Genomic DNA, 24,989 nt, shown 5'->3' with positions numbered 1-24,989 from the left:
AGCGACACTATGGGACAGAGTAGAACTGCCCCCATAGAGTTTCCAAAAGGTCCCATATTCTCAAGAAACTGCTGGCCCCATGTGGACAAAAAATGTTTGCTGACCCACCCCCTTTTTTTTTCTTCCCCTGTACCATATAGTGCAATACCATTCACAGTATAGATCTTCAGCAGATGTTTATTCAGACAGGCCCTGAATCAAGGCACTGGAATGTGTAACTGGCTCTCCAGGCATCTGTGCGGCTGGGCTGGCATGTTTTTGGATGTTGGGCTTCTATAGTTTCTGGTGGCACCTGATTCCTTACCAATACATATGTTTGGTGGCTATGTCCTTGACTCTTTCAGGAACCACCATTGTATTTTGAGAACGGTGTGTATTTAAGGAGTCCCAGGGTGGTGCAAATAGTTAATGGGCTCAGCTGCTAACTGAAAGGTTAGAAGCTTGGGTCCACACAGGTGCTTCAGAAGAAAGGCCAGGTGATCTACTTCCAAAAAATCAGCGATTGAAAACCCTATGGAGCACAGTTCTACTTTGACACACAAAAGGGGTCACCATGAGTTGGGGTTGACTTCGTGGCATCCGGTTAACTGGTTATATATATAAAGATCCTTAGTTCAGAATCTTGAGCTTTTTGTTAAAAATTTTGGGTGATCAGGGAAATTGTTACTTTTGTGCTCTCTGCCATCAGGTTGTCACTAAGAAAAGGGAAGTTATCGATAGTGCAAAATGATATCCAAGAGCAGAAGGAAAATGCAGAATGTTTCAGAAACTGAAAGAATATAATAGTGGATGATGGAAGAGAGAAGAGGAGCAGATGGGAACTCCGAATTGTGCCTGAAAGTCTGTGAGGCGGGGTGAGGAACTGGAGAAAGCAGGTGCTCATTTCTTATGTACCTACCTGTTTCTGGACCTCTCAAAGTAGCATTTAGCGTAGTCACTCGGCCACACATCACCCAGCTTTGGCTGTGGGAATGCCTTCCTCTCCATGCGTTGGTTTTGCTTACTTGGTAGAATCATCATCTGAAGCTTCTCCTTAGCATGGGGGCGGGGAGGTTTAATCTTAGTTCTATCCTAGACTTAAGATCATACAAGGTAATGATTTCACATTGCCCAGCCACAGCTTCTGTTTGGATATCCTTCCAAAGAATGATTGTTTGGAAAATAAGCTTTGTAAGTGTTTTCCGCAGTTGGGGAGGGACTACTTGAGCCATTTTGGTAACAAAAGACACATGGCACAACAGGCAGTGTTTGGCAGCCCCTTATTAAGAGTCTTCCTCAGCTCTCTGTGAAAAGCTCACTGTGATTCCTCATTAATGGCTTCCGCTGCCTAGTCCTCCTCTGGATGCCAGGTTGAATGTATCTAAGGATGGAGAGCAAAAAGAACACTTTCTGTGGATGTAAGGAAACTGCTACAACCAAAGGGGGAAGGTACCTTCTTTGAAACATCTTTGTGATCTTCAGAAAGTGCTACTGTATTTTTTTTCCTTGCTTAGCCATGCAATGCCTATCATTTAAATGCTATTCCTGCCCCTGCCCCTCCACCCCAAATACTATCTTAAATGTGGGAGCTCATACGCCATTGTGACAAAATGCACTTTCCCCTTTGCTGGCATATCAGCAGCAGTTCGTGTATTTATCCAGTTTGTTAATGTTTAGTCACGTTTGTACATGTCAGTGTCAATATCATCCATTTTCAGTAGCAAACTTCTAGAAGGCTGAGAGTGTACCTTGCTTAGTTTGCCTTGTGCTGTGTAACACTACAATAAACAGTGCATTTATTAAATGCTTGTTGATTGTGATTCTGAGCTTCAGGGTTAGAAAGCCTTACACTTGTTTGCAGTACTTCTGGAATGAGGTGCATCTTAAGTAAGCTTTCTTCCCATAGGTAATAAGAATTAGGTCTCCTGCATTAATAGATCCTCAGAGTCATGGTTTAGAGTCCAGATTTGGGTTGTACATAATGTTTTGGGTTCTACCTTGTGTTCCACCTTTTTGAGCAAAAATGCAATAATTCTACCTTCTAATCCTGCTTGCAGATCAGGTCCAAAGCATAATCTACCACACATACCTTCGCTTCATGTAAGTGTGGTTGGCCATGTAGTTCCTGAATAATGTCTTGTACACATTATTTAACAGATTCTTGATTTCAGACTGCTAAGAGTTGGAGGTAGTTCTCTTACAGGTAGAAGACTACTAAATGAGGACCAGTCAGGATGACACTTGGAAAACCACAGCCACAGACATTCTGTGATTGTACTTTAGCCTAGCTATGCCATGGGGAAGAGTCCATTGAAGGAAAAGTATTAAATTCCCAGGTCTGGGGTGCCCACGTTTCTATTTCCTGGGGATTAAACACCCTGGCCTCCACCCCCAAAACAATGTGCTTGCTCACTGAGATCCAGAACTGCTACCATAGGGAGAGACTGTTACCGCGCTCCGTACCAGAGCAGACCTGGGTCAGTTATAACATATGGAAATGATCCACCGAAGAGGGAGGTGTTGGTGAAACAGGAGAGAGAAGAGAGAATAGATGGAAAGGAATTAACAGAGTTAGTAGTGGGGTGAGATCGTGATGAATATAGAATTAACCCTAAAAGAGATAAAAAGTAGCAATAAGAAAAAGATAAAGGGGAGAGAAAGAAAAGATGGAAAGGTACTTACAAGGTTGTATGCCTAACAAATGGCAGACACAGTGCTAGGTGCTTTACAGGTTTGATTTCAGCCATCACTGCAAGGTAAATGGATATACAGTGAAATTTTTATGCATACAAGTGGTTTGAAGGAATAAAGTTGGAGGCTGTGCCATCATTCAAAGGTACAGGATTTAGAAAAAAAGAGAGGGGGCTTGAAGAATCCAGAAAAGGTTTAAATATCCACTAAAATATAGGATTATGTGTTAATAGGTGAGTAAAAGCATTACAGAGAAGTAGTGAGGCCCCATTGGAATTTTCAGGTGTTTTTAACGGTTTCCTTTAGCCAGGTTTTGTGACGTTGCCTGGCAGTGTTTTTCACTTTGAAATGGAAAATCTGATCTTGATGGTGACCTAGAGTTGGAAGTTGGTTTAAATAGTCAACCTGCATGTTATCCAAATGTCACAACCTTGCTTGCTGAAAGTAAAGAGGACTTGAAGTGCTTACTGATGAAGGTCAAAGACCACAGCCTTCAGTATGGATTATAACTCAACATAAAGAAAACAAAAAATCCTCACAACTGGGCCAATAAGCAACATCATGATAAATGGAGAAAAGATTGAAGTTGTCAAGGTTTTCATTTTACTTGGCACCACAATCAATACCCATGGAAGCAGCTATCAAGAAATCAAAAGACATATTGCAAAGGGCAAATCAGCTGCAAAAGACCTCTTTTAAAGTGTCGAAAAGCAAAGGTGTCACCTTGAAGACTAAGGTGCACCCGACACAAGCCATGGTATTTTTAATTGCATCATATGGGTTCAAAAGCTGGACAATAAATAAGGAAGACAGAAGAAGAACTGATGCTTCTGAATTGTGGGGTGAAGAGTACCATGGACTGCCAAAAGAACGAACAAATCTATCTTGGAACAAGTACAACCAGAATGCTCCTTAGAAGCAAGGATGGCGAAACTGCATCTTACTTATATACTTTGGACACGCTATCAGGAGGGATCAGTCCCTGAAGAAGGACATCATGCTTGGTAAAGTCCAGGGTCAACAAAAAGAGGAAGACCCTCAACAAGATAGATTGACACAGTGGCTGCAGCAATGGGCTCAAGCATAACAACAATTGTGGGCGCGGCGCAGGAATGGGAAGTGTTTTGTTCTGTTGTACATAGGGTTGCTATGAGTCGGAACTGACTCCATGGCAGCTAACAAAAACAGTCAAAGAGTATGATATTCTAAGAGAGATTAAAGACAGCATCAATTGAAGGAGCCGAAAATAGGGTTTAGGCTTGATAGGGAGCAGGTTGGGATTGGGGTAATGGGTAAGATAAAGAAGGGTCTTATGTCTCAGGAAGGTGAAGAATGAACACAGCAGGTATGGAGGAAGGGAGACTTCCAGGGAAGTGGGGTATTCCAAAATGATGCTGATGCAAGGGCCGCTTCCTGGTGAGTGAATGGAGATTAAGGACATTAGACATGAAGAATTCAAGAAACTGAAAGTCATAGGCCCCTTTGCCCATGTCAGCAGCTCGTGTATTCCAGTTTGTTCATGTTCAGCACATGCCGGTGTCAATATTGTATATGTATAAATAATATCTTCTGGAAGAATGACGTGTTAGTGTGTTGCACTCTTTTTTCCTTTTAAATCCTGAATGGGTGTTCTGGACCCTTTGAGACCTTGCATTCTGGCCAGCTGGCTTAGTAGGGATAATATTTCGAACTGGCATTTAAATTAACTTTCCCTTCCTAGCAATTCTTGTTGCCCTGGGAATCTCATCCATTGAGGCTGAGGAGTCCATTACTTCAGGGGGAGGACAGAACATGGTCAAGGACAAAGAAGACAGTGTTCAGCTTTTGACTTCCAAAACAGGCCCTTGAAGCATGTTCCAGAGACCAGTTACGAAAGCCCAGGCCTTCATTTAAAAGAAGCAGGCTTTGTTAGAAGAAAAATGATTTGTGGATTCCAAGGAGCCAAATCTCAGAAAGCCTGGCATCTATCGTACATTAAGCCGTGCAGTAGGGAGGATGCAGCGTAGTTTCCAGTCGCACAGGAAGGAAAATATCTCTTCCTGGGTTGAGAGGAGGGGCTTTCAGAGTTTGGAGGAGAGTAGAGTTGAGAAGTAGATGGGTGCTAAGATCCAACATCCTGTTCCCCTGGCTTTTCTGTCTGAGGAGGTGAAAAGAAACCTTGGGTGGGTGCAGGGAAGTCTTCAAGCAGAGAGCGCTTGTACCCTGTGTCCTGCCTGGAACTCTGGACAGAAACCATCTTGTAGTGTGCTGTACAGTGGGGTGTGATTAGGAGAGGCAGCAAGGTCTGAGATGGTGTCCCGTCCCAGTACCTCACAGCCCACATGTGACATGAGGGAAATCCTGATGGCCCTGTGTGCCCCCTCAGGCAAATGTGGAGGTTCTGAGAATTCTTGGGGCATGTGAGGTCTGGGGTAAGGATGCAGAGGGCACCCAGTATGCCAGTCTCACTGCTGGACTCTGTGGCTGGGATGTGGGCAGCGCCATCTGTGTATACTGCCATGTGCCCAAGGACACATCGGACCACTCATCATTGGCAGAACCAGACCAGCACCCAAAACAAGGGCTGAGACTCCCCAAAAGCCAACAAGGATTGGAGAGCAGCACCTGGACCTGACTCCTCTCCTCCATCACTGGGATGGTCTGTAATCATCCCTCAGAAAGGAAGAGGGAAAGGGAAAAGAACACGGCCCTGAGAGGCAGTTTGAAGTGAGTTAATTTGACTAATTGCCCCCAAGCAACTGAAGTTTTAAATCCCAAGAAACTAAATATCTTTAAGTGGCAAGATACCAGAGGGGAAAGGCAATAATTCTGATCAAATTGAATTCAACTGTGAAGAAATAAACTAAGGCCTTTTGTATCCATCTGAGTACTAAGTATCAATTTCAAACTGGCCACACTGCATTGTGCTGTACTTTAAACTTTTTTTTTTTTTTTTGGAGTGGGGGAGATACAAATTTACTTTCTTGTTCTGTTATAGTAAGCTGTTTTTCCTGGAGTAAATCTTGGCTTGGCGTACTTGTACTATTGTCACTTGGGCAAGAAGTTGCAGACTTGGGCCTCTCAAGGGACTTGGGAGGAGAGTTTGTCCATTTGCGGAAAGTGTAGTGGAATTTGGCCTCCCTTTGTTTTACTAACTGTAGTTCTTCTGCGTATCCTGGCAGGAAGGACCTTGGTGCCTCGGGTCAGTGGAAAGCATTAGGATGTCAGCCTTTCCTCTAAGCAACCTTCTTGGGATTCTGAAGACTACAGGCAAATTTTTACTGTGTGTGCTTCTTCCATTTCTATACTGTAAAGGTACAGGGTGAATACTAGAAATTATGGTCTTTGAATGTAAGGGAAAATGTACTTCCTTTATCTTTATTCAGTCCTCGTGTACTAAATAAAGTATCAGTTTATGAAGGGATTCATTTCCAAGTATAATTCATAAGCAGTTACCAGAACACTCAAATGAAAGAGGGGAATAAAAACCAGTTAGCTCTTTTTAATTACATTTCATCTCTCTTTGACATTCATATGAGGTTGACGGTGCGTTTAAGAGGATGTGTTTTAAAACCTGCTGTTTCGTGAAATACCTAGTAATTTTGGAAGGGAAATCTTTAGGCTTGCTTTAAAAAATGTGCCTTGAGGAGGGGGGAGCAGGGATGACGTAGAGAGTTGCCTGTTGGGGACATGCTTCTTCTTACGTGTTTTCCTACCAGAAAAAATACTGTGGCACTTTGAGCAAATCTTCTCAAAACGTAAATACATCTCATATTTTCCTTGTTTGTCAGTGGCAGCCAAGAGAGAGTTAGAGATAGGGGAACTATATAATTAATTTATTGAAAGAGGTCACTAAAATAATGAAAATTATAGACTTTAAAAAATATTCCTTTATTAACTCACATATTATTTTTATGGTGTTTACAAACCTCTGAAAAAGTTCTATTCAAAATCTTTTCAAAAATAAAATTGAAAAACATATGTCCATATACACTAGAGCAAAAGAAACCTCTTTTTGTAGTAACTAATTTAAAAGGACATAAGATAGTCATTATTCCTGATACACATTCACTCACTTAAAGCAGTTTTTTTAGCCATGTATTTCTCTAGTATCTATGTCACTGATATTTTTCTGAAGAATGTGTTGTTTTTAAGTTTCTCATAGCTACCTGCAGTCTTGTTGTTCATATCTTCAGTTCACTTTTTTGTGTATGCCATATTTTTTTAGTTGTGGTGAAATTCACATAATATAAAATTAGTCATTTTCAAGTGAACAATTCAGTGCCATTTGTATATTTGCAGTATTGTACAACTGCCACCTCCGTGTAGTCCCAAAGCGTTTTTATCATCCCAAAAGAAAACTCATTAAGAAGTTGCTCCTCATTCCTCCCTTCATCCCCTAGTCCCTAGAAACCACCAATTTGCTTTCTGTCTCTGAGGATTTAGTGGTTCTGTATAGTTCATATAAATGGAGTCATGTAATACGTGACCTTTTGTGTCTGGCTTTCATTTAGCCTAATGTTCTCCCAGGTTCAACCCTGTCGTATCATGTATCAGTACTTGATTACTTTTTATGAATAATATTCATACATAATATTCCTTTGTATGTATATTCCACAATTAGTTTATCCATTCATTTGTGGATGGACCTCTGGGCTGTTTCTGACCTTTGGGCTGTTCCTACCTTTTGGCTATTGTGACTACTGCTTCTATGAACATGTATATACATATATTTGTTTGTGTACCTGTTTTCAAGTCTTTCGGGTTTGTTCATAGAAGTGGAATTGCTGGGTCGGTAATTCTGTGTTTGACTTTATGAGGACCATCACAGTATTTTTAATTGAGAAAATAGATGGAAAACCCTTAGCAAGCTCAGAGCAAATTCTGCTAAAGGGAGACTCTTCCCAGACTTTTTGTGTGTGTGTGTGTTCAAATGTGTAAATATTTTAATCCAAATATTTTCACATACCTCATGCCTTTATTCAGAATGCTTGTATCTTCAACAAGTATTTTTATAAGACAAAGCTCATGAAAATAAATTGCACTGTGGTTTTTTTTCTTTTAAATGTTTTGCCAAATTAAGATGTCACAAGATCATAGCCTTCTCAATTTTACTCCATTCTGGTACAAAATATAAATGTATCCAGTTAAAACTAGGAGCTCATCAAAAGACTGTCAAAAATTGTGATATTCCGAAACATCATAATTTCAGAATCAAATCTTTGACACTGTTTTAAGTTCTCGTCATTTAATTTGTTCCTCTTTTGCTTTTGTTGGGATAAATTTCAGCATCTTCCTACTTGCAGATTTAGTTTTCAATAACTAATTTGCCAAAAGCTTCAAAAGCTGAAGTGTTTTGGTGCTTCATTCACTGAATGCTTTGATAAGATGCTTCCAGCTGGTTTGGAGCACAACACACTCAAACTTTAAAGGACTCACCTGTCATACCATTAGGGCACACCTAGGTTGATTTCTAGAATCCCTGGGTGGTACAAAAGGTTAAGCAGTCAGCAGCTAACTGACAGGCCCACCCAGAGGTGCCATGGAAGAAAGGCCTGGTGATAACTTCTAAAATATCAGCCATTGAAAACCCTGCAGAGCATAATTCTGCTCTGACAAACATGGAGTCACCATGAGTTGGAATCAGCTTGACAGAAACTGGTAATAGGTTGATTTATAAAGTTGTTTCTCAAACATTTTAAAAACCTGATTGATAATAACAAGTGACAGAAGAGAAGGCATGTACTGCCATGCTGAAATGTTGTTTGTATTCACCATTCACTTTGTCACAAAAATTTTGTGGTTCAGTTTTTCTAACTGGTTTCATGTAGAAATATTTGTCAATTTCTACAATAGCTACTTTGTTTTGTTTTGTTTTTGCAATTGTTAGAATACAGAGTTGCTGTGAGTCAGAAGGAAACCCTGGTGGCGTAGTGGTTAAGTGCTATGGCTGCTCACCAAAAGGTTGGCAGTTCAAACCCCCCAGGCACTCCTTGGAAACCCTGTGGGACAGTTCTACTCTGTCCTATAGGGTCGCTATGAGTTGGAGGCAACTCGACGGCAACAAGTTTGGTTTTTTTAGTTTTATGAGTCGGAATCTACTTGACGGCAACGGGTTTGGTTTTTGTTTTTTTTTTAACCTCATGTTTGGATGCAGTTATGAACTATGCTTGTGCCATACCTAATTCCAAATAACTTTCTGCTCCATAGGCTTTTTGATTTTAGCAAGAACATTTTTTTTTTTTTGCCATTGCAAAATTTGTATTTGTATCTTCACTGCAAAAACAAATAATTTTGCCTCCAGTGTTGAACTTTTTACAGTTTACAGCAGCATTCACAATAACATGAGATGTTTCACCTGTGACAGGAATGAACTTCCATAAGCTTTATTTTGATCCATGAAATCAATGAAAAAATCAAACCGTTATTGGAATTAGTTGCTTTCCTGTTTAAAAGAGCTGATAATACTGATATAAAACTGACATCATTTAACTGTCTGTGAAAGTTTTTCTTCTGCTAATGAAGCCACATATTAAAGCTATCATTTCATTTTTCATATATGCATATAAAACCCCTGAAGTAAAAATAAAAAATCTAAACAAAAAAAAGTAATGCTCCTTAAGCACTATAGGGGTGAACTACCACAGCTGCATGTAAGAAATCTTCCCTTCAGACATAGTCTTACAATAACTGCTAACGTTGGAACGAGTTGCTGATGCTTCTTTAGCAGATTTGTGACTTGTGGATCCTGTGGTCAGTAATATCACTACAGGTCCCATCATGAATAGCAAATGTCAACAAACATTTATGCAAGTTATGCATTCATATCGACTTTCTTGAGAAACAGAAATTTGGTACTTAATTTTTCATTAAACTTGCACTTTTTTTTTTTTTCATTGCTGCTGAAAGGGATATTGCAAAATAAAATAGCATAACCATTCCGTAAATGACAAAAACACTGTAACAAGAGTATTCAGACTGTACTTTAGAAGGTCTATAAGTCAAACTAGTTGTTGTTGAGTTGGTTACAACTCATGGCAACTCTATGTCTGTCAGAGTAGAACTGGGCTCTGCAGGGTTTTCAATAGCTGATTTTTTTTGAAAGTAGGTTGCCAGAACTTTCCTGTGAGGCAACTCTTGCTAGACTTGAACCTCCAACCTTCTGCTTAGCAGCCTAACAGGTTAACCATTTATACCACTCATGGACTCCTAGAAGGTCTATGTTGTTAGTTGCCATCAAGTCGATTCTGACTCATGGTGACACACATATGTCAGAGTAGATCGCCTTCCATAGGGTTTTCTAGCTGTGCTTTTCAGAAGCAGATCACCAGGTCTGCCTTCTGAGGCACCCCTGGGTGGGTTTGAACCGCCAACCTTTTGGTTAGTAGTTTAGCACTTAACCATTTGTGCCACCCAGGGACTAAACAGGTCCCCCTCCCCCCCCGCCGAAAATATGTCATGTACACTGAACCTATAACTTTCTGTTGACCAGTGCTTTGTGCATCTCAGAATGCAGCATGGGTCATGGCACAACTGGTTGGTGCACTTTCTGCTCTCACCTGACTGTCTTCCACTAGATTTTAGGCTTCCAGGGAACACGTACCTTGCCCATCTTTGTTCTTTGCCAGTGTGGCACATGAGAGCTGTTCAATATATTTTTCTTGAAGGAATGAATGTGGCCTACTTTAAGTCAATGAAAGCAAAAAAGAGGGAGTGGAGTGTCTTGTTAACCCATGGCAATAAGGAAATTCAAGTCCAAATCTCTGTGTCCCAAATATTATTTCATTTGTGATAACAGAATCGGACAACAAAATCTATCACAGGACGAAATCCTCTCCATCAGTAGAGGTGTTAATGATGCATACAAGCCATTCTGCCTCCAGTCTCCCAGCCCAGAGCCAACTCAGCGAGGAAACATAGAGATTTTGTTTTACTTACCTTTGGCCTATATAGGGAGGAAGGATGCTTCTCTGGTTCGCTTGGGGGAAACTGAGATGCAAAAGCTGATATGACTATCTCAGGGACATATGATGTTGGTGGTTGAGGAATACTTAGAAGTTATGATTGTGAGACTTTGTTGTGTTCTTACAGAATTGCTTTCTGTTGCTTCTCTTTTTAAAACATGCTACCATTCAATTTTATCATGAATGCCTTTCCAAGGACAGCGAGTGGTTTTATACACTATGACATCGTTTCCATGGCAACTAATGTATTTGAGCAAAGAGAGACTGTGATAGAAGTAGGCTAAAAAGGACAAATACAGAAATGGCACAGTGTAAAATGTGGAGCAATGTGTGTTGTAGTAAAGGCTTTTTTTTTTTTTTCCTGAAGTCTTTGGGAAAACCTGTATAACTTCTTAAACTCTTACCTAATCAAATTTTTACTGCACCCAATTCTGTCTAGTATTTTACTGACACAATTCCTCTAGTTGGTACTTAGGTTTTTTGTTTGTTTGCTTTAATACGATGATCATTCTTATCAACATATAAGTGTTTGTAATTTCATCCATCTTAAAAACATGCTCTCTGTACCGATATTCTCCTATGATCACCACCCCATTTCTCTGCTTCCTTTTGTTGCAGGGCTTCTTGAGAGAGTTGTCTATGCCATTTGTCTCCACAAAGTGTTTTTTAAAAAAATCAAAGCCATTCCAGTCAGGCTTTCACGCACCATTCCTCTGAAGCTCCTCTCATGAAGGTCACCAATGACCTCTCCATTGCTAAATTTAGTGGGTAGGTCTGAGTCCTTCATTAACCTGCTGGCAGCACTTGGTCAGTGGGTCATATCATCATCTGTTAAGTCTATTGCAATTTATGTGTTTTACCCTGCTTTGTGGATCTGAATGTACTTGTATTATTATATTATATTCTTGATAATAAAAAACCCTTTATGTCCTCAGATAAACCCCAAGTGGTGGGCAGATAGCAGACAGTTTTCCTATTTAGCAGAAGGAGAAATGGAGGTATAGACCTCTGACTTCTAATGATAGCAACATAGGCTGTGGGCTGGATTGTACCTTCGTTTATGATTTGTTGGGCAGCATGATGCATTTTTAAGATTTAAACCAATGTTTTTTAATTGGATAATTTGTATAAAAATTATGATTTTGGAAGATTTGACACAACCAAGCCTACATTCTCTAATGGCAAAAGCCTGTGGAAGCAGTGTTGCACCTGGCCTCTTTGGATGGGGCAGGTGCTCCAGTTTACCCTAGCCCCATCTCACCTGCTTATTCATTTGTGGTGCCTGCCTGCCTGGGTTTTTTGACATTTGACCCTTGCTGCACCCTTAACCCACCTTCCCAGTCACAGAGCAAATAGCAGAGTTAGGGATGGAACTTGGTTTCCAGACCATCTGCTTTTTCCTTGGCTGGGTCCAAATTCTATGTAGTAGAGAGCAGTTTATGGGTCAGTGGTGAGGGGCTTCTTTAGGTGGTAGAATATATGTTTTGTACCTCAAAGGCAGCGGGTTTGGGCTTTGAGTTTTAATTGAAATAGACCTTGTGGTTCATGGTGTTAGATAAATCATACGTGTTTGGGGAACCTCCTGCTTTTGTTTGCCTCTGTCAGAAGTTGTGTGTGCCGTCAGTTTGTGATGTGCAAGGTGGAGGTGCTAGAGTAGAATGTTCATATTTATGTGTGCGTGGAAAAACTGGCCAAAAAGGAAAAGCTCCAAAATGGTGACAGAGGTTCCGTATTTTCCAAATTATCAGTGAGCATGTATATTACCTTTATAATGAGGTAAAGCCAATATTTATATGAAGTAAATAAGAATGAAGTAGTGAGACAGAGTATGTATAGCACTGGTGAGCCCTATGATGTCTTCCCATGTGGGAGGCAAGATGGCTCACCCCAGTCAACCAACCCTCATTGTTCTCTACCAGACCAGACCCTTTCCTTCTAATCCTTTCAGGGGTACCCTCAATGTCAGGGTGCTGAAGATGCCCCCGGGATAGCAATGGCATGTTACAAACCTTCTCACTGCCTGTGCCCCACCCCCTGCCATTTTGAACACGCACTTATCACTGCGTCTTTACCAGGGTGGGGTTAGAAGTGAAAAGAGGTTACAGTTGCCGCGTCTTAAACCTTGTTAGATTGGTGTGTGCAGGAAGTCACAGGAGAATGAGCGAGTCTGGGGCCAGAATGTATAGCTAGAGGAAAATACGTTTTTACTGGGGAAACGAGGCTATGAGAAACACCTCACAACAAAGGGCCTTGTCTGGGCTGGGTGCCTGTCTCTGGGGCCTGCCCAGCTGTTGGGCACACAGGAGACTGTGGCAACCCTGAGCGTGGACTGTCCCCCACACACTGCACGTCTGTCCGCAGCTGTGTAGGCCTGGGGAGTCCACTGTGAGAGTAAGCCTGTGCTGGGCTTCAGGCAGGGAGCCAGGGGCCGCCTCACCTCAGAGAGCATTAAGGAGCTTCTGTGTGTGCTCTGTATGTCTCAGCTTTCTTTGGAATTATAGCAGAGTCTGGCTCTGCCTAGTCTTTTGTGCCTGGGATCCTGAGTTAAGAATAACCACAGGAACACTGTTCCTCTTGACACACTTGATATGGAAGTTGCTATCAAATGGCTATTTTTCCTCAGTCACCACTGACATCACACCACGTCCAGCTCTGAGGTTCCCACTTTAGTTGTGAGTGAATAGAGCTATGATCGTCAGAGCAGAAAGAAGCCGTTCAGATGTGACTATGTAAAGTCTTGTCTGGTAATGTGCAGATGTTTGCTGGCAGGCCAATGAATATTTTAAATCTTTTGCAAGTAGTAAAAAGGGTTGAATTGGGAATAGAGAAGATACTGTGGCAAGGGAAAAGTATATCTCATTCTTCCTCTATTTTCCATTTCTTAAAATAATCAAACAAAAAGACCAAACCATGATTTAAATCTTGGATTCCTTGTGGCCCTTAAGTCCCCATCATGTATGAGATATGATTATGAGTCTAATTTATCTCATCTCAGTTTCTCAGTCACATTTTTTTATATAAAAACGAAAGGTTGGCTAATATTAAAAATAATAGCAGAATCCCTCCAGACTGGATCTTTGTCACTTGTCTATAGCTAAAGACACAGGACTAAATTTAGAGGAGAAGGTCATCTTCTGGTTATTTATATATTGTGTTTGGTATATGGGCACATGCTGAATTTATATGTCCACACACATGCTCCTTCTCGTGGATACAGGAGAAAGTGCGGCAGAGTTGACCTAGACAATTCCATTCCCTTCCTCTCTGTCTATTGGTTCTTCATTGGTTACTGTGTTACCACCTGTCTTAACCCCTTCACCATCCACCAGCAAAGGTGGCTCAAGCCCCTGCTGTGTTGCAGGCATCGTGCTCAGTGCTAGGGCTGCTGCAGGAGGTGCCGCGCTGGCCACTGATGAGCTGACAGTCTAGCTGGGAGCTAGTGAAATGGGTTCTGCCTAAAGTGCTTTGAGAACACAGAGGAGAGGAAATCTAGCTCTGCAGGAAATGGGGCCAAAGCAAAACAAGAATGGAAAGATGATTTTGAGCTGAACCCTGAGGCCAATTTGTTCTTGTTGTTAGATGCTGTGAAGTGGATTTCTACTCGTAGTGACCCCGTGTGACAGAGCAGAATTGCCCTGTAGGAGTTTCTAGGATATAATCTTTATGGGAGCAGATTGCCAGGCCTTTCTCCCACAGGGTCGCTGGGTGGGTTTGGACCACCAACCTTTCGGTTAACAGCTGAGCACTTAACTGTTGTGCCACCAGGGCTCCTTGAAGGCCAATTAGGAGAAAATTATACTGACCCAGCAGGATTGGTAGATTGGAATGATGATAGTGCCTAGTCCAGTGCCAGAAATATGTTGGGAGTGCCATCTTTGTCTTCGAGACTGGTTGAAAATAAAATGGTTTGATGCAGAAGTGTGCCCCAAGCGCTGGCTGACTTCTTAGCTGGCATACATCGTGTCTCATGATCTGGTCTCAGGATCCTGCTCTGGCATTTTAAAGAACTGGGCATGGGTGCCCTCAGAATCAGCACTCAGTCTTGCCAGGGTCTTGGCACAGGGGTCTGAGATGATCCCAGGCCTTGGGTTCCACGCACAAGCCTTACTTTCCTTCCTTTCTCCCACGAACCTCCTGTCATCCTCTTACCCACCTCTCTGCCCTGTAGCACTACCAAGCCTCTCGCCATTCTCTGAGTATGTGGCGATGCCTCCTTGACCTGGGTACAGGTTATTCGCTCTGCCCGCACTGTCCTTTCCCAAGGTGCCTGTAGTGGTTCAGGGGAGAGATGTCCCATAGGCATTTGGGAATATGTGAGCAGTGGGGACTGGCAGAATGGATATGTCAACAGAGTTTAAAGTTGACTTCTTCTTGGTTTTAATTTTAGAACATATATGTATTCTCCCAAAGATGAAAGATTTGATCTGATCTAAACATTTGGGAGTATAGATTAGTTCATTTTGTTTAGGGCCTAGTCCTTTGGCTTCTATCCCTGCAGTCAGCCATATATTTGCAGTATTTATTGATCACCTACCTTTTCCACTGGGGTATCTGGGTCTCTTCTGTCATGTTTCTCAAACAAAACATCTGTGCTACTTCAGCAGGAAGAGTAAAAGCTTGGAAAATGGGCAAATGCTACAAGCCCACAATTGAATATGTAGGTAACTATTTTAAATGTTCATCTCTCTCTCTCTATATATATATAATATACATGTATACGTATGTGTACATATAGATGCGGGAGAAAAGGGCTCTATGTGGCCTTAAGCCTTGGAAACCTAAAACTTTGATATTTCAAAAATCTAGATTTAGAATAAAGACAAATTAGAATAATAATTGGTCAGTTTTTCAAAAGGACTTTTAATACTTCAACAATCTTTATGCTCATTTAAACAATGGAGCTGGTGCCTGAAAATATCTCAAGCCATGTGTGTTTGCAGGAAGTCTTTGAAGTTAAAACTGTGGCATTCTTCCTTTGGTTTATGGCAGTAGGATCATGCGTCTACGTATTGTCTTTGTTAATTAACTCCATCTGTTTAGTAAGATTGAAAAATAAATTGGATGATGCTGTATATATGTATGAATGGATAAGATTCCTTGTGGAATAGTGACCCAGCAGTTCCAAATGGGTTTTCAGTTTTCCTTTTAGTACCAGTTACTAAAGTGCCCTGGAGTGGAGGCTCATTTTTTTAAAGCCTGCTGTGAAATGGGCACACTGTGTTGTTTCAGCTGGGCTGTGTGCATGGAAGCCCACGTCCTCCTGAGAAAGGGGTATTTAAGTTTCCTCACTACTTTAGAAAAGGGTAACAATTCTCCAAGTGCCCTTTATATGGCAGATGAAGGAATCCTTCACCGTGCAGAAAGAAAATTCCTTGTTGTAATGTGGAAATCAGAATGACAGCATTCCTAGACCACTATGGAAGTACTCAGGGCTGGAAGTCAGACTTCCACTATATACGTGTTCCCTTTGGTGAAAGCATCTCACAGTACTGAGTTTCTCTTTTCTCATTATAGGCAGGTAAGCTAAAAGTTTTAGACAAAAGAAATTCCCATTTTGTACAGCTCAGTGCTGTCTAGATCACCATAGCTTAACCAGAAGAAAAGGCATGTATTGACCAGTGGTGTCATCTTGGTTAGGATGGGGCAGCATGTCTTAGAAGGATGAAGGAGATGGCATGATGTTGGTTGCTAAGGGCCGAGCTACGGGAACACACGTATTCCCTTGAACCCCGTGTGGTGGCTCCTTTGCTTGTCTGCAGTGAGTTCATGATTTCAGTACCCATCTGCATAGGACAATATATGAGTTTCTAATTCTCTTCCCCATGGTCATTTTTTCTTTCCTTCATTCTGAGTTAGCTTTGATTAAACAAAACAAAGATGTTACTGTTAATTAGTCATCCTTTCAAATGGCACAGAAATTCTCTTTTGTGTATGTGGCATGTGGATTCTCTTTTGTGTATGGTTTTGATGGGGATAGTAATTTATGATGGGAATTTTTTAAACCATGGACCAGGAGGAAAGATGCTAAAAATTGTATTGAAAAAGCTTAAGAGTCTCCACTAAGATAGGAAAAATTGTTTCTACCCTCCCTCCCCACACCCCCAGATTCCTCAGGTCAAACCATTCACTTTCTGCCTGTCATATTGTTGTTGACGTAATTCCATTCAATCATTTTTATTCTTTTTAGATACTTTATTAAAACCAAAACTTTGTGCAAACAGCTAAAATTGCAAATAATAAATGAGGTACCATAATATTGAAAGGTTGTAGGCAGAGTACATGAGCAAGCTGTAAACCTGCCATTCTGCTGTGGCATTTTAAAGATTAATATGAGCTGGGCATGGGTACCCTCAGAATCAATGCTCAGCCTTGTCAGGGTCTTGGCACAGGGGTCTGAGATGATCCTGGGCCTGGGGTTCCATGCAGAAGTTAGTGAACGCTTGTGCATTAGCAGGCCTCCTAGAGAGGGGAACCCCAGCTGATGGGAAATAGGGGCATTCCCCATAAAGCTGTATTGATAGTGAGGTCCACCCACAGTCAAACAGGAAGTGGGGCAGTTTTGGGCTGGGGGCTGTGGAGAGATTTAAGCCAATAGGTAAGTTGAATAAGACCCTGGAAGACTCATGTGTCTCCAGCATGGATGACTGTAGACACTATGAAGAAGGGCGTGTGTATGCGCGTGTGAGTGTGTATATACACACCAGTTCACACACAACACCCCCATCCTTACCTTTCCTGCCTCCAGGAGGTAAAATCTCATACTGGCTTCCTTTGGTGGGTCAGGGCCAGATATTTTCAGTTTCAGGCAGGTGTTTATGGCAACTGGGACTTAGAGACGACTGTGTGAATGAGAAAAATTTTGTGGGTAAATCGATTGTCTACAGCAAATGGAAATTCTATGGTAGCCCTTTTTGGGTGGTTTACAGGCAGAGTACTCGTTCTCTTTTGATTTCTCACTATTTTTTTTCTTCTTCTTCTTCTACAGTTCTTTGAAGAAACAGGATGCTGATCTAGACGTGGAAAAAGTAAGTTGACTGGTTTTGCTCTGAGAGCGAGTGACTTGTGAACATGAGAGGTTTTCCCATTGGGACCCAAGATACAGTTCACTTTCAGCTTTGAATTATGGCTCTGAGGCCATAGGTTTCTGAAAGAGAGGTTGACTTGGAGATGGAGCCTAGTAGATGAAATAGATCTTAACTGGCTTAGGCAAACCTGTTATTTTCCCCTTTCCCTTGGTTGTATGGAAACATATGTTTTAGCTATAGCTAGTTATGTCTCCCACCCCATTTGATTTGGAAGAAAAACTTTTTTTATGAAATATACATGAAAACTTTTTGTAAGCTACTCCCAGTAGTTTTCCGAAGGAGGTAAGGTGTAAATTATAAACCAATAATTTTTCATATTTAAATGAGGTTTTTGTATGGTGTCTCTTCTATGTTTTCTTTCAAAAATAGCCCAGCTGTGGGTAGTTCCTTGTTTTAACCCTAGGTTGAATCTGTGAAGTAACATTGGAGGAAGAGAGGCAGTAAAAATTTGACACAAACTTGCTTTCTTAAAGAAGTTTTATATTACAGTTTTCCAGGAATAGACTTGAACAGCTGTCCCGTGGCAGATGAGCCTTTGGGGGCTGGTGAAGGATGGATAGTGCTCTGCCTTCTGACTAAGGCAGGTCCCCTTTAGTCTGTTCATTGTTGCTGTTTTCTCCTCCACTCTCAGACATCCATAGCTTACCACTGCCCTAGTTGTACCTTTGAATTGCAGTCACTGTGCTAACAGGTCATTCTTTCATTCATTAAACATTTATTTGGTGCCCACTGGGTGTTAGACACCCTGCTGGGCTCTGTTGAGACAAAAAATGAAAGTGACAGATGGATGCACAGATAATCATAATACAATGTGATAGAACGCTGCAGAAGGGGTTCCAGAAGCTCAGACTGAGGACTGGATTATATGGAAAATTCCTTGATGAAGGAAGCAAGTATTCACTTTTTTCTGCAAACATTTGCTGAGTCTTCTCTGCCTGCACTTCTCTTTCATCTGCTGGGTGCATTGAATTCCCAACTGGAAGGCTGGACTTACAGAGCCTCACTAGCCAGTCATGGGATCCTTTCCTGCCCTAAGCTGTTCAGCCCGGTAACATTGCCTTAAGTATGATTTTTCAGTTGTTCTGAGTTATATTATGTTTATAGTTTCCTTGGCCACTTAGGGACTACTATTTCATCATCCAGGAAGGACTCAGGGTTATTCTCATTCTCAATTTTGTAAAAAAGATGTTCTTCCTGTGAACTAGGGCCATTCTATATGCAGGCAATGTATCTGTTTTAAGCTGAAGATGCATACTATCTGAAACATTGCTGTAGACCAGCTATGGGCAACCCGTGCCCTTTGACCCCATGCAGGCTTCCAGCTTCTATAGAATGGTCAGTGCTGTACTCTTCCTCCTGCTGTTTTCAGCTCATACAAACCAAGGGGGTTAGGGAAATAAAAATAGATTGCTGTAGTCTAGGGCAAGGCAGAGGGGAGCCAATTTAAAATTTCTGTGTGCTTAGGTTTTAGCCATGGAAACCAGGGGTAGGCAAAGGCTCTCCCCCGGGAGGTCAGCACCATGGTCCTTCTGGACTAGACCAGGCACACAGCAGGCTGGAGCCTCTGGGTGCCAGGAGCCACCTCAGGGTGGTATAACATAGAGCTTACCAGCAGCAGCAGCAGCAGCAGTTCAGAAAATCCCTGGTGTTGTTCTAGACTGCATGACTTTCTTGCCCTGTCCAGTTCAGGCAGAGGTGAATCCTACTACCACAAGAGGAGGAGGTCCAGTTTATGCAGGAGGTGAGTCTGTTAATCTGGGTTTCTAGTACCACTCCAATTCCAGGCAAACAGTAACCAAAAACAAACCAAACCCATTGCTGTCAAGTCAAATCTGATTCATAGTGACCCCATAGGACAGAAAAGAACTTCCCCATAGGGTTTCCAAGGCTGTAATCTTTACGGAAGCAGATTGCCACATCTTTCTCCCGTGGAGCCCTTTTACCCTTTGGTTAGCAGCTAAGCACTTGGCCACTGTGCCACTAGGGCTCCTAGGCAAACAATGTTGTTGTTATTGTTAGGTGCCATCAAGTTGGTTCCGACTTAAAGCAATGCTATGTACAACAGAACCGAAAACACTGCCCAGTCCTGCACCATCCTCACAATCATTGCTATGTTTGAGCCCATTGTTGCAGGCACTGTGATAGTCCATCTCGTTGAGGGTCTTTTTGTTTTTCACTGACCCTGTACTTTACCAAGCATGATGTCTTTCTCCAGGGACTTATCCCTCCTGATAACATGTCCAAAGTACATGAGACGAAGTCTCGCCATCCCTGCTTCTAATGAGCATTCTGGCTGTACTTCTTCCAAAATAGATTTGTTCATTCTTCAGGCAGTCCATGGTATATCCAATATTCTTTGCAAATGCCATAATTTAAATGCATTAACTCTTCTTGGGTCGTCCTTATTCATTGTCCAGCTTTCACATGCATATGAGGTAATTGAAAATACCATGGCTTGGGTCAGGTGCACCTTAGTCCTCAAGGTAGCATCTTTGCTTCTTAATACTTTAAAGAGGTCTTTTGCAGATGATTTGCCCGACGTAAAATGTTGTTTGATTTGTTGACCGGTGCTTCCATGAGCATTGATTGTGGATCTAAGTAAAATGGACAATTTCAGTCTTTTCTCTGTTTATCATGATGTTGCTTATTGGTCTAGTTGTGAGGATTTTTGTTTTCTTTATGTTGAGGTGTAATTCATACTGAAGGCTGTGGTCTTTGATCAGTAAGTGTTTCAAGTCCTCTTCACTTTCAGCAAGCAAAGTTGTGTCATCTGTATATCGCAGGCTGTTAATGAGTCTTCCTCCAGTCCCAATGCTTCATTTTTCTTCATATAGTCCAGCTTCTTGGATTGTTTGCTCAGCATAGAGATTGAATAAGTATGGTGAAAAATACAACCCTGATGCACAGTTTTTCTGACTTTAAACCATGCACTATCCCCTTGTTCTGTTCAAACGACTGCCTCTTGGGCTATGTACAGGTTCCAAGAGAGCATAATTAAGTGTTCTGGAATTCCCATTCTTCACAATGTTATCCATAGTTTATTATGATCCACATAGTCAAATACCTTTGCATAGCCAGTAAAACACAGGTAAACATCTTCCTGATATTTTCTGCTTTCGGCCAAGATCTATCTGATATCAGCAATGGTATCTCTCATTCCACATCCTTTTCTGAATCCAGCTTGAATTCCTACCAGTTCCCTATCGATGTGCTGCTGCGGCCACTTTTGAATTATCTTCAGCAAAATTTTACTTGCGTGTGGTAATATTAAAAAAAAAAAAAGTAAACCCAGTGCCGACGAATAGCGACCCTATATTAGTAAATGGGGACATGAGAGAAATGACTTAAATTCTTGCTTCACCTCTGCTGTTAACTTGCTGTATGACCTTAGGCAAAGCGTTTCTCCCCTCTGAGCCTCACTGTCCTCATCAGTAATGTGAGTGTACAACTTGGGTTATTTAGAAGATGAGGTGATATCATACATACTAAATCACTTTGTGAGTTCCAAAGCATTAGAAAATACTGTTTCCATAAGGCTACTTCTCAGTCTCAAAGACAGGTAGCTACCAATAGTTCGTGATTAAAAAGCAGTGTGAGTTTTCAAATTGACTTGTCATTCACAAAGAAGGGAATATGTTGTGTGTTGTGTACCATCGAGTTGATTCTGACTCATAGCAACCCCAAGTAACAGAGTAGAACGGGCCCATGGGGTTTCCTAGACTGTAATCTTTATGGGAGCAGATCTCCAGGTCTTTTCTCCCACTGAGCAGCTAGTGGATTCAAACCACCCACCATTTGGTTAGCAGCCAAGCACTTAGCCATTACACCACCATATAACCTCCCATTTCCAGAACCAAGTAAAATTGTTCATTTTTAAATTTAAAAATGTAAACTACATACATTTTTTGTTTTCTAACTTGGACCTTGTGCCAAAAAGGTGGTGGTGGGCGGGGGCAGCTGTCTGCCACTAATCTACAGAAAGGATTGACAAACCAGCCATGGATTAGGAGATTCTTGAGGATGGAACCTTGTCTGTTGTACCCCCAGGAATCTAGCACTGGCAGCAGTGAATGTTTGTGACTTACCCTATATGGTGGGTTGGGTATTTACAAGTACTGGGGGAATTCAGAATAAGAGAATCTAAACATGGAGTGGGAAATGCTTCTTGGACTGAGTGAATTTGAGCTGCCTCTAAAGGGCTCTACCCACAAACCCTCTCAGTCAAGTAGTTAATGACCTGTAAAACACTCAACTGCCTTAGGGGAGTTCACTCTTTTTAAAAGCTCTAATTCAAAAACTCCAATTTGAGTCTCTTTTGCTAATGCTGATAGAAGCCTTTTGGGCATATGTATCAACTATTCTTTTTGGCTGTGCTTGTGTCTCTGCCAGGAAGAATCCAGTATAGGTTGTGCCTCCATTTTATAAGTAAATGATACTTGGCCAAAACTAGAGTAAGAAAAATCACTGAAGTCGTATCCTAGTGTGTTTTTTGAATGGATTTTTGAGTTTTCTCTTTCAGTGGAACATTTTTTTAAAGACAGAATGCCATATAGAAAATTAGTTTTATTTTGACATGTCAAAGCCCAGGGATCAATTAGCATAAATTCTGTAATAATTATTTAATGTCTACAGTTTATAAATGTCTACAACATACCGAGTACTTTAAATATATTATACTTAACTATTACAACAACCCTGTGAGGCAGACATGTTCCTTACCATGGATTGTTCAAGGCACCACAATTGTTACAGCAAAGATTCAAATCAGATCTGTCTGGGTCCAGAGACTTCTTTTTCCCATACGCCGCCTTATTTTAGAATTAATATGATATTTGAGACAATATGTTTGTGCGACCTCTTTAGAAAAGATTTATGAGTAAATAATAAGAAAGCTCTGTTCCTCTCTAAGGAGGTCTTTCTGATATTCCCTTTTCCTGGATGGGGTTACGTATCACCTTATACTGCTTCATACCTATTATTGTACTTGTAATTGAATCTACCAATCAGCTGTGCAAGAGAAAGACCTGGCAGTCTGCTCCCGTAAGAGTACAACAAAGAAAACCCTACAGGGCAGTTCCAGTCTCTAACATGAGTCACTGTGAGTTGGAATTGACTCGATGGCACCTAACAACAACAATGATTGTGTAGTATAGTAACTCTTAATATCTGTATCTGGAACCTGTGGCTGGTTCATAGTAGGTCCTCTACAAATCTTGAATAAAGGTATGATGAATGCACATGACCAGATTAAGAGGTAATGAGAGTCCGTCAAAGCCACCTTGTTCAGAGGCAAAATAGAAAATGTTATTGCACAAGCCAGACACCGTGGTGTCTCTTCTCCATCTGTAGGTTTTTATCTGTGGAAACCATGCTTGTTAATAGCATTATATGGAGATAAGGAAATCATTCCTTTGATTTCTCTCCAAAAGTACACAGTTTCAAGAAGACAAATGAATAGATCAGCCTTAAGAATGAAGTAATCTGGGCAAGCAGGGAGAGCCTGGAGATAAAAGGAGGCGGAGCAGTAAAACCACAAGGGAAACATTAAAAAAAAAATTACACACAATCTTTTAGAATTTTTTGAAGGATCCAGTCTGAGTATGGTATTTAAAGTCACTGCCTTAAATGTATAATGTGCCCTTTCTAAAAGTGAAACCCATACTCATCTGAATTTTGAAGAATATGTAATCAGGTTATGTCAGAAGAACAAAAATGCGCTTTTTTATATAAAAAGCTGATTAACTCGAGTCATGCTATTTAGTCTTTGAAACCGTGGTTTAAATGGATTTGATTAAAATAACATCACTTTGGTCATAGCTACTCTCAAAGGGGCAGGAGAGAGGCTTGATATTCCCGCATCCTGGATGTCCTTTGTCTAACATAATTAATTAAAAGTATTTTAACACCTGCCTTGAGACAAGGCCCCTGTCATTTCTGTAGTTTCAGCAAGACCAAGAATTCCTGTGTCCCATCTTGTTTACAGGGTTTAGATAGCTGCCTCCAGGCCACAAATATGGCCAAAAACACTACTGCCTATTTGATAGACAGAGAGGTCTTCCAAAACCTTTGGAAATTCCAGCTTCCAAAATTGTCATTCAAAATGAAAAATGAATAGAAAAATTAAAATCTACTTTACAATTGTTGCCTATTCTTCTAAGCGAATTTCTTGAAATGCGTTGGTCTGTAAATGTAGAGTATACATGGAAATTGCTCCATTCTCCTTTGTTTCTTTTGTGTTAAAAAGTCCCAAAAGAAATGATAAAAAATATCCCAGGATCTAATTGTGGGGCTAACTAATAGTAAAAAAATCTGCTTATGAACAGTTGAGAGTTCAAAATACAAGGCTGCATCCAACTTTAAAGCTATGTGTACGTAATTCTTACAAAGCTGGTGGAGAAATTGGAAAACTAATCTTTGCAACTTTTTTCTTTAATTGGGGGATAGGATTTCCAGGAGTCAGGACGTCAGTAGTGCTAAGTGAGTGTCCAAAGGCCTGAGAATGCTGGTCACTAGGATTGCATGAGGGTGAGGGTGTGTCTCGGTGTGAATGTGGGCCGGGGAGAGTCGTGTTCACGTGTACTAACTCACCATGTGTGCTGGTTGCTTTAGGGAGGTGGGAGAGCCTGTGGAGAGGAGGAAGAAAAGGACAACTTAAGCAAAACTCACTGCCATTGGTAGAAGCCATTCTTTCCTGAATGGAGGGGACAGTTCCCCAGGAGCTTGAGGAACTAGTGGGGACTGGAAAGAGCAACTCCTGTGTGCAGATGGAGTTGTCCCCTAGGCTCTCTCTGACATGCAAGTTTGTGATTGCCAGCCCTGGGTACTATAGAATGACAAGTTAGTTTACATTCCTCATGCCCCCTGCCCCAGCCTCCCACATATAGACTGACCCGGTCTACTGCTGACCAGGCATCTTGAAAAACACCACCTCAGTGAATCATGGAATAAACCCTGAGCTTCATACAGCCAGCTTTCCCTTTTACTAAACCAACAACACAAAAAAAACCGTTGCCATGGAGTAAATTCTGACTCATAGTGAACCTATGGGACAGAGTAGAACTTTTCCGTAAAGTTTCCAAAGCTGTAATCTTTATGGAAGCAGACTGCCACATCTTTCTCCCACAGAGCAGTGGGTGAGCTTGGAATCCTGATCTTTCACTTAGCAGCTGAATGCTTAACCACTACACAACCAGGACTTCTTTTCCTCGTAACTAGGGACCAAGAGAAGGGAATTGCTCTCTGTGTGTGTGTGCAGCGTGTTTTGTTGTTTCTCGGTGCTATCGAGTCAACT

At 41.4% G+C, this 24,989-nt stretch overlaps 1 protein-coding gene across 2 annotated transcripts in view; it reads left to right on the top strand.

The window, feature by feature from the left end:
* Positions 1-24,989, top strand: part of FYN (FYN proto-oncogene, Src family tyrosine kinase) — a 237,726-nt gene that overhangs the window by 11,021 nt on the left and 201,716 nt on the right. For both annotated transcript variants that reach the window (XM_049899139.1, XM_049899112.1), the window contains exon 2: positions 17,599-17,638. The gene's annotated coding sequence lies outside the window, so the exon portion shown is untranslated. The remainder of the gene's footprint in view (positions 1-17,598; positions 17,639-24,989) is intronic.

Source organism: Elephas maximus, chromosome 1, assembly GCF_024166365.1.
Source record: "Elephas maximus indicus isolate mEleMax1 chromosome 1, mEleMax1 primary haplotype, whole genome shotgun sequence".
Lineage (NCBI taxonomy): Eukaryota > Metazoa > Chordata > Mammalia > Proboscidea > Elephantidae > Elephas > Elephas maximus.
Note: the sequence above shows the minus strand (reverse complement) of the source record. Positions and strands in the feature narration are given on the sequence as shown.